Source organism: Ranitomeya variabilis, chromosome 4 (assembly GCF_051348905.1).
Source record: "Ranitomeya variabilis isolate aRanVar5 chromosome 4, aRanVar5.hap1, whole genome shotgun sequence".
Taxonomy (NCBI): domain Eukaryota; kingdom Metazoa; phylum Chordata; class Amphibia; order Anura; family Dendrobatidae; genus Ranitomeya; species Ranitomeya variabilis.
In genome coordinates this window covers 516,724,256-516,729,255 of record NC_135235.1, presented here as the reverse complement: position 1 = coordinate 516,729,255, position 5,000 = coordinate 516,724,256, and the positions used below count along the sequence as shown (strand labels likewise).

The 5,000-nt window shown below is 57.5% G+C and overlaps 14 non-coding genes across 14 annotated transcripts; all 14 read left to right on the top strand.

Annotated features, from left to right (window-relative positions):
* The first annotated feature begins 61 nt into the window (after positions 1-61).
* On the top strand, positions 62-133 carry TRNAP-AGG (transfer RNA proline (anticodon AGG)). The gene has a single exon. It is a non-coding gene; the product is annotated as a tRNA-Pro (tRNA).
* A 140-nt stretch (positions 134-273) lies between these two features.
* TRNAP-CGG (transfer RNA proline (anticodon CGG)) lies at positions 274-345 on the top strand. The gene has a single exon. It is a non-coding gene; the product is annotated as a tRNA-Pro (tRNA).
* A 414-nt stretch (positions 346-759) lies between these two features.
* On the top strand, positions 760-831 carry TRNAP-UGG (transfer RNA proline (anticodon UGG)). Its single transcript has one exon. It is a non-coding gene; the product is annotated as a tRNA-Pro (tRNA).
* Positions 832-1,223: 392 nt separating this feature from the next.
* On the top strand, positions 1,224-1,295 carry TRNAP-AGG (transfer RNA proline (anticodon AGG)). The gene has a single exon. It is a non-coding gene; the product is annotated as a tRNA-Pro (tRNA).
* Positions 1,296-1,435: 140 nt separating this feature from the next.
* Positions 1,436-1,507, top strand: TRNAP-CGG (transfer RNA proline (anticodon CGG)). The gene has a single exon. It is a non-coding gene; the product is annotated as a tRNA-Pro (tRNA).
* A 414-nt stretch (positions 1,508-1,921) lies between these two features.
* Positions 1,922-1,993, top strand: TRNAP-UGG (transfer RNA proline (anticodon UGG)). Its single transcript has one exon. It is a non-coding gene; the product is annotated as a tRNA-Pro (tRNA).
* A 392-nt stretch (positions 1,994-2,385) lies between these two features.
* On the top strand, positions 2,386-2,457 carry TRNAP-AGG (transfer RNA proline (anticodon AGG)). The gene has a single exon. It is a non-coding gene; the product is annotated as a tRNA-Pro (tRNA).
* Positions 2,458-2,597: 140 nt separating this feature from the next.
* On the top strand, positions 2,598-2,669 carry TRNAP-CGG (transfer RNA proline (anticodon CGG)). The gene has a single exon. It is a non-coding gene; the product is annotated as a tRNA-Pro (tRNA).
* Positions 2,670-3,083: 414 nt separating this feature from the next.
* Positions 3,084-3,155, top strand: TRNAP-UGG (transfer RNA proline (anticodon UGG)). The gene has a single exon. It is a non-coding gene; the product is annotated as a tRNA-Pro (tRNA).
* A 392-nt stretch (positions 3,156-3,547) lies between these two features.
* Positions 3,548-3,619, top strand: TRNAP-AGG (transfer RNA proline (anticodon AGG)). Its single transcript has one exon. It is a non-coding gene; the product is annotated as a tRNA-Pro (tRNA).
* A 140-nt stretch (positions 3,620-3,759) lies between these two features.
* TRNAP-CGG (transfer RNA proline (anticodon CGG)) lies at positions 3,760-3,831 on the top strand. The gene has a single exon. It is a non-coding gene; the product is annotated as a tRNA-Pro (tRNA).
* Positions 3,832-4,245: 414 nt separating this feature from the next.
* TRNAP-UGG (transfer RNA proline (anticodon UGG)) lies at positions 4,246-4,317 on the top strand. Its single transcript has one exon. It is a non-coding gene; the product is annotated as a tRNA-Pro (tRNA).
* A 392-nt stretch (positions 4,318-4,709) lies between these two features.
* TRNAP-AGG (transfer RNA proline (anticodon AGG)) lies at positions 4,710-4,781 on the top strand. Its single transcript has one exon. It is a non-coding gene; the product is annotated as a tRNA-Pro (tRNA).
* A 140-nt stretch (positions 4,782-4,921) lies between these two features.
* TRNAP-CGG (transfer RNA proline (anticodon CGG)) lies at positions 4,922-4,993 on the top strand. The gene has a single exon. It is a non-coding gene; the product is annotated as a tRNA-Pro (tRNA).
* The last annotated feature ends 7 nt before the right edge of the window (positions 4,994-5,000 follow it).

The window sequence follows — 5,000 nt, the reverse complement described above, 5'->3', positions numbered from 1 at the left end:
AGGTGCTTCAGTTGGCAGTGCTGGCTACGCCATACAAATTGCAAAGCGCCGCTCTGTCGCTGGCTCGTTGGTCTAGGGGTATGATTCTCGCTTAGGGTGCGAGAGGTCCCGGGTTCAAATCCCGGACGAGCCCCACTCTTTCTCTGCGGGGGAACCAGAGTGCTCATCTCCTTTTGCCCTCCCCCTGTTAGCTAAACTGCTCCGGCTGCTGCTTGTGGCCGAGCCTACAAAGGTGAGAGAATCGACGCTGCTGCACGGCACGCACCAAACGTTGGCTCGTTGGTCTAGGGGTATGATTCTCGCTTCGGGTGCGAGAGGTCCCGGGTTCAAATCCCGGACGAGCCCTCGCTGGTGTGTGCCTCTTGTGCCCCTCTCTCCACACGTGGCAGTGCGCTTTTGCAATGGTCTTGCTCGAGGGCACTCCAATCCGTGTCACGTACCCACGGGTGCTTCTCAACAAGGGTCTTGCTCGTTTCCGCCGCCTCGCAGCCTTTTTTGCGAATGGGACTTGATGATCGCGCCGAGGAAGCTCTTTCTTTGCTCGTGGTGGACTGCCATGGCTCGACTTCTCCAGGAAGGTGCGAGGCGTCTTTGGCTGGCTGGCCTTTTCACCGCTCTGTTCCTCTTCTCTTTCTGTCGCGCGGCCACGCTCGACTCCTCCTGCCTCTTTGGACTCCAGTGTCAGATCTTGTTTTTGCTGCAGCCTGTGCCAAATGGTGGCGCTGAGCCAGGTGCCTCGCAGCCCTTGCCTCCGTTGCTGGCTCGTTGGGCTAGGGGTATGATTCTCGCTTTGGGTGCGAGAGGTCCCGGGTTCAAATCCCGGACGAGCCCATGCTTGTGGAAGTCTTTGTTGCAGGTCTGTTGCATGCTGGGCTTCCTCCCGCAGGCTCATCTGTTGCATGGATTTTTTTGCAACTGACTGCTGGGAAGGCGGCATGTGCCGCCCGTCCCCAGGAAACCCCGACCACCCAACCAAGCCCGGACCTGTGGCAGATTTTGACCCCACGCACGCGGATCTCCACTTGTTTTGAGCTCTTTCGCTCCAAAAACATATGTTGGAGATTGCTGCTCGTTAAAATTCGCATGCGTCTCTCAGGGACTTTTTTTTTTTCCCTGTGGATGTTCCATGAGAGAGCCACGCTTTTCTCTGGAGATGCCAGGCAGGTGCTTCAGTTGGCAGTGCTGGCTACGCCATACAAATTGCAAAGCGCAGCTCTGTCGCTGGCTCGTTGGTCTAGGGGTATGATTCTCGCTTAGGGTGCGAGAGGTCCCGGGTTCAAATCCCGGACGAGCCCCACTCTTTCTCTGCGGGGGAACCAGAGTGCTCATCTCCTTTTGCCCTCCCCCTGTTAGCTAAACTGCTCCGTCTGCTGCTTGTGGCCGAGCCTACAAAGGTGAGAGAATCGACGCTGCTGCACAGCACGCACCAAACGTTGGCTCGTTGGTCTAGGGGTATGATTCTCGCTTCGGGTGCGAGAGGTCCCGGGTTCAAATCCCGGACGAGCCCTCGCTGGTGTGTGCCTCGTGTGCCCCTCTCTCCACACGTGGCAGTGCGCTTTTGCAATGGTCTTGCTCGAGGGCACTCCAATCCGTGTCACGTACCCACGGGTGCTTCTCAACAAGGGTCTTGCTCGTTTCCGCCGCCTCGCAGCCTTTTTTGCGAATGGGACTTGATGATCGCGCCGAGGAAGCTCTTTCTTTGCTCGTGGTGGACTGCCATGGCTCGACTTCTCCAGGAAGGTGCGAGGCGTCTTTGGCTGGCTGGCCTTTTCACCGCTCTGTTCCTCTTCTCTTTCTGTCGCGCGGCCACGCTCGACTCCTCCTGCCTCTTTGGACTCCAGTGTCAGATCTTGTTTTTGCTGCAGCCTGTGCCAAATGGTGGCGCTGAGCCAGGTGCCTCGCAGCCCTTGCCTCCGTCGTTGGCTCGTTGGTCTAGGGGTATGATTCTCGCTTTGGGTGCGAGAGGTCCCGGGTTCAAATCCCGGACGAGCCCATGCTTGTGGAAGTCTTTGTTGCAGGTCTGTTGCATGCTGGGCTTCCTCCCGCAGGCTCATCTGTTGCATGGATTTTCTTGCAACTGACTGCTGGGAAGGCGGCATGTGCCGCCCGTCCCCAGGAAACCCCGACCACCCAACCAAGCCCGGACCTGTGGCAGATTTTGACCCCACGCACGCGGATCTCCACTTGTTTTGAGCTCTTTCGCTCCAAAAACATATGTTGGAGATTGCTGCTCGTTAAAATTCGCATGCGTCTCTCAGGGACTTTTTTTTTTTCCCTGTGGATGTTCCATGAGAGAGCCACGTTTTTCTCTGGAGATGCCAGGCAGGTGCTTCAGTTGGCAGTGCTGGCTACGCCATACAAATTGCAAAGCGCCGCTCTGTCGCTGGCTCGTTGGTCTAGGGGTATGATTCTCGCTTAGGGTGCGAGAGGTCCCGGGTTCAAATCCCGGACGAGCCCCACTCTTTCTCTGCGGGGGAACCAGAGTGCTCATCTCCTTTTGCCCTCCCCCTGTTAGCTAAACCGCTCCGGCTGCTGCTTGTGGCCGAGCCTACAAAGGTGAGAGAATCGACGCTGCTGCACGGCACGCACCAAACGTTGGCTCGTTGGTCTAGGGGTATGATTCTCGCTTCGGGTGCGAGAGGTCCCGGGTTCAAATCCCGGACGAGCCCTCGCTGGTGTGTGCCTCGTGTGCCCCTCTCTCCACACGTGGCAGTGCGCTTTTGCAATGGTCTTGCTCGAGGGCACTCCAATCCGTGTCACGTACCCACGGGTGCTTCTCAACAAGGGTCTTGCTCGTTTCCGCCGCCTCGCAGCCTTTTTTGCGAATGGGACTTGATGATCGCGCCGAGGAAGCTCTTTCTTTGCTCGTGGTGGACTGCCATGGCTCGACTTCTCCAGGAAGGTGCGAGGCGTCTTTGGCTGGCTGGCCTTTTCACCGCTCTGTTCCTCTTCTCTTTCTGTCGCGCGGCCACGCTCGACTCCTCCTGCCTCTTTGGACTCCAGTGTCAGATCTTGTTTTTGCTGCAGCCTGTGCCAAATGGTGGCGCTGAGCCAGGTGCCTCGCAGCCCTTGCCTCCGTCGCTGGCTCGTTGGTCTAGGGGTATGATTCTCGCTTTGGGTGCAAGAGGTCCCGGGTTCAAATCCCGGACGAGCCCATGCTTGTGGAAGTCTTTGTTGCAGGTCTGTTGCATGCTGGGCTTCCACCCACAGGCTCATCTGTTGCATGGATTTTCTTGCAACTGACTGCTGGGAAGGCGGCATGTGCCGCCCGTCCCCAGGAAACCCCGACCACCCAACCAAGCCCGGACCTGTGGCAGATTTTGACCCCACGCACGCGGATCTCCACTTGTTTTGAGCTCTTTCGCTCCAAAAACATATGTTGGAGATTGCTGCTCGTTAAAATTCGCATGCGTCTCTCAGGGACTTTTTTTTTTTCCCTGTGGATGTTCCATGAGAGAGCCACGCTTTTCTCTGGAGATGCCAGGCAGGTGCTTCAGTTGGCAGTGCTGGCTACGCCATACAAATTGCAAAGCGCCGCTCTGTCGCTGGCTCGTTGGTCTAGGGGTATGATTCTCGCTTAGGGTGCGAGAGGTCCCGGGTTCAAATCCCGGACGAGCCCCACTCTTTCTCTGCGGGGGAACCAGAGTGCTCATCTCCTTTTGCCCTCCCCCTGTTAGCTAAACCGCTCCGGCTGCTGCTTGTGGCCGAGCCTACAAAGGTGAGAGAATCGACGCTGCTGCACGGCACGCACCAAACGTTGGCTCGTTGGTCTAGGGGTATGATTCTCGCTTCGGGTGCGAGAGGTCCCGGGTTCAAATCCCAGACGAGCCCTCGCTGGTGTGTGCCTCGTGTGCCCCTCTCTCCACACGTGGCAGTGCGCTTTTGCAATGGTCTTGCTCGAGGGCACTCCAATCCGTGTCACGTACCCACGGGTGCTTCTCAACAAGGGTCTTGCTCGTTTCCGCCGCCTCGCAGCCTTTTTTGCGAATGGGACTTGATGATCGCGCCGAGGAAGCTCTTTCTTTGCTCGTGGTGGACTGCCATGGCTCGACTTCTCCAGGAAGGTGCGAGGCGTCTTTGGCTGGCTGGCCTTTTCACCGCTCTGTTCCTCTTCTCTTTCTGTCGCGCGGCCACGCTCGACTCCTCCTGCCTCTTTGGACTCCAGTGTCAGATCTTGTTTTTGCTGCAGCCTGTGCCAAATGGTGGCGCTGAGCCAGGTGCCTCGCAGCCCTTTCTTCTGTCACTGGCTCGTTGGTCTAGGGGTATGATTCTCGCTTTGGGTGCGAGAGGTCCCGGGTTCAAATCCCGGACGAGCCCATGCTTGTGGAAGTCTTTGTTGCAGGTCTGTTGCATGCTGGGCTTCCTCCCGCAGGCTCATCTGTTGCATGGATTTTCTTGCAACTGACTGCTGGGAAGGCGGCATGTGCCGCCCGTCCCCAGGAAACCCCGACCACCCAACCAAGCCCGGACCTGTGGCAGATTTTGACCCCACGCACGCGGATCTCCACTTGTTTTGAGCTCTTTCGCTCCAAAAACATATGTTGGAGATTGCTGCTCGTTAAAATTCGCATGCGTCTCTCAGGGACTTTTTTTTTTTCCCTGTGGATGTTCCATGAGAGAGCCACGCTTTTCTCTGGAGATGCCAGGCAGGTGCTTCAGTTGGCAGTGCTGGCTACGCCATACAAATTGCAAAGCGCCGCTCTGTCGCTGGCTCGTTGGTCTAGGGGTATGATTCTCGCTTAGGGTGCGAGAGGTCCCGGGTTCAAATCCTGGACGAGCCCCACTCTTTCTCTGCGGGGGAACCAGAGTGCTCATCTCCTTTTGCCCTCCCCCTGTTAGCTAAACCGCTCCGGCTGCTGCTTGTGGCCGAGCCTACAAAGGTGAGAGAATCGACGCTTCTGCACGGCATGCACCAAACGTTGGCTCGTTGGTCTAGGGGTATGATTCTCGCTTCGGGTGCGAGAGGTCCCGGGTTCAAATCCCGGACGAACCCTCGCTGG